This window comes from Callospermophilus lateralis, unplaced genomic scaffold (assembly GCF_048772815.1).
Source record: "Callospermophilus lateralis isolate mCalLat2 unplaced genomic scaffold, mCalLat2.hap1 Scaffold_3172, whole genome shotgun sequence".
In the NCBI taxonomy this organism is placed as follows: domain Eukaryota; kingdom Metazoa; phylum Chordata; class Mammalia; order Rodentia; family Sciuridae; genus Callospermophilus; species Callospermophilus lateralis.
Window position 1 is genome coordinate 32,501 of NW_027513772.1, and position 3,479 is coordinate 35,979.

Consider the following 3,479-nt stretch of genomic DNA (forward strand, 5'->3'; position numbering starts at 1 on the left):
CGCCCCTCCCCCGGTGTCTCTCTCTCTCTCTCTCTCTCTCTCTCTCTCTCTCTCTCTCTCTCTCTGAGATTCAGAGGCCACCTTGCACTTCTTCCTGGCCGCCCCTCCCCCGGTGCCTCTCTCTCTCTCTCTCTCTCTCTCTCTCTCTCTCTCTCTCTCTCTGAGATTCAGAGGCCACCTTGCACTTCTTCCTGGCCGCAGTTGTAATTCGGCTTTTTACTTTTGATAAGAGTCACTTCTGACATCCTCTGCTCTCCAAAGTCTACGTGACTTCATGACTATGCTGGGCGTGGACTCCAGGACAGATAAGTCTGCCTAAAACAGGGAAGAAAGGTGATATGATTTCCCCTGGATTGAATCCAGAAGTGCCTAACTACCACCACGGAGTTTTTGTGTGTTTTTTTTTTTTTTTTTTTCGTTTTTTTTTTTTTTTGGTTTTTTTTTTTTTGAGATGGAGTGTCCCTGGATTGCTCATGTTGGCTAACATCAAAGGAGACAACATCCTATCTCAGTCTGTGATAACACCTGCGGTGGTGTTATCACATGGGGTGTGTGTGGGGGGGTGTCCTTCCCCTTCCCCTTCCCCTTCCCTCTCTCCTTTCTCTATTTGCTGGTTAAAGCTCAAGGTCTCTGGAGGTTGCCTGATTACTCCCAGGACCTCACCTTCTCTTGTGAGTAGCTGAGGTGGTGGTTGCTGAACACTGTCCCACCATTCTGATCTTTCACTACTCTTACTGTTCTCTTCCAGGACTTTTGCATCGAGTTCCTTCTTCCAAGGATGGTGGAATGATGACAAAGATGATGGTATTGGAGATTTGGAACACTTTTTTTTTTTTTTTTTGGTGGTTGTTTTTCCTCCCGGATGGCTGTCAAACCTGCAGCAGCACACACATCGGTCCATCTCGAAGTGGAGAATCTCTAAAGGATCTTCAAGGAAAGCGTGGACAAGGAGGATTCAGTCCCCGGGAGACTCTTGACACGAGATGGGAAATCCCCCCCCCCCCATTTCTTCTGGAAAATACCTAATACCAATAAAGACAGGACAAAATGCAGCACAGGCTGGCTGGCTGGCTGGCTGGCTGGCTGGCTGGCTGGCTGGCTGGCTGGCTGAGGTTTATGTAGCGCCGAGTAGGTCTACAGGTAAAATTGGATCCCAGAGCAACTGTGCAGTTACTCAGGGTCCTTGCCTTCCCCAACTGTCCCCTATCGGACCGAAGCTGCTCCCTCCCCTAAGGCCTTTCTCAGTCGGCTAATCCACCACACTTAGGAGTGGTGAAGGTGGGACACACGTTTTAGGTTTGCTTGGCTTCTTCAGTCGGATCTCATCTCGCCACCGGGTCAGAAACACAAGCATATACACGTGGATGCGCATAGCGACGGGTTTCCACCCTGTGGAACTTGGGAGTTCACAGTGAGTGCTCTGCGGTCTGAGAAAAGCAGCCTCGTTAGTTGCAGTCACTGAACGCTAGGTGGCGCAAAGCTACCGTCATTTTGGAAGGCCTGCCTGAGTTCCATTTCCAGTTTAGATATAATCTATCTACATGTATAGACATAGATACATAGATAGATAGATAGATAGACAGACAGACTGACAGACTTAGATATCTATATCTATATCCATATACAGATCACTACGCTGCAAGCAGCTGCGTCATATCTTCCTCTCTTCCCTCAGCCTACTGAGTCCCTGGAAAGACAGATGGGCACGGGCCTCAGTGCAGTTGTACTCCCGCTTCTTCTCCCCCCCCCCCCTACAGTAAAGTCCTGGAAGCACTGGGGGGTGGGGAGGACATACCGCTTTCACCCCTGGTATCTGATCACGTTCCTTAGCCTTTAACATGCCCCACCTAGGAGATAGCTTCTGTGCCTCTGCCCGACCCTTGGAATTTCAACTATAATCCCCACTTCCCCCATCCCACTCACTCCAATTCCCCAGTAGTAGTCCCTCCCAAGGCTGTCACCACCAGAGGTCCATAGTAAACACCTCCCCCCCCCCCCCCCCGCCCCTGAGAGTTATGAGGGAGGGCCTGGATGAGGTTAAGAGAGAAACGAACAAAAATAAAACAGTGATGTTTCCCGTGTGTTGTGTGTGTGTGTGTGTGTGTGTGTGTGTGTGTGTCTGTCTGTCTGTCTGTCTGTCTAGTGTGTACCTGTCTGAGCCCAAAACCCAAACAGGATGGATTTGGGCCTGGGGGAAGGAGAGGGAGGCCCTTCCTGGGTTTACTTTCTGGGGAAGGGAAGAGACAAAGGAAAAAAAGGTGAGGGTGTTGCCCAGCAATCAAGACCCTTTGTGGACCAATGCCCAAGGCCCTGGGTTTCTTCCCCAGCCTAGCATCACAAAAGAAACAAAAGTAGTGAACAAAGACAGACTCAAACAACCAAAACAGGCAATAAAATCTCATCTCAAAGACTCTGTGCTGGGCTGGGATGGGCTGGGATGCGCTGGGGTCCTTTATATCTCAGCGTTAGAGTGGTCGCCTAGCATATTCGAGGCCCTGGGTTAGATCCTCAGCTCCAGATAAAAAGAAATTAATAACATAAAGGCATTGTTTAAATACATACATACATACATACATACATACATACATACATACATACATAAATAGGTAAATAAATAAAATCCAGACACTAGAAGAGACCTTGCTCACACAGACAGAGGTGGTGGTGGTGGGGGGAAGATCAAGATGGAAATCACTCTACCCTTGGCATCCAATAGACAAATATGGCTCCCCATACTCATGTCAGGGTTTCCTTGGTGGGGATGGAACCAGAAACCAGCCCCTCACACAGGGGCTGGTTTCTGCCTGGAGCCTGGAACTGGGGACTGAACACAGACACAGTTTACCACTGAGCTAAACCAACATCCCCTTTTTATACAGATATTTTTATATATTTTTGGTAAATCCATTGATTTATGAGTTGAACCCAGAAGCACTCACTTGACCACTGACTGAGCCACATCCCCATATTCAATTTGTCTATCTATCTATCTATCTATCTATCTATCTATCTATCTATCATCTATCTATTCATTTGTTTTCTGGCTTGCTTGCTTGTTCTAGTTAAAGCTTGGTCCCGGGGTTTCAAAAACTGACTTCCAGACCACTCACGTTATAAAGGAATCAAGCCTTTATTAAAGCACAACTAGTGGCGACTGAGCAGAAGAACATAAAGCTGTTCCCCTGGCCAGCCCCAAACAATTGCAAGGGTGCCCCTTATAAGCCTCAAACCTGCAAAAGGGACGTTTTGGGGGGAGGGGGCGTCTAGCTAATGCAAGCAAGCCATGTTACAGAAGCGGGAGAGTGAAGTCAGGCGGAGGGACGCTCAGCCAATCACAATCAGCCTAGCCACTCCAGTGACAGAAGCTTAGCCCCCCCCCCCCCCCCCCCCGCTCCCCCTTTTATGGGCTAGTTACAGAAACAATGTCCCATTAGGTAGTTCCTTACTCTTAAAGGTTTCTATAGCACAAGGAAAAGAAC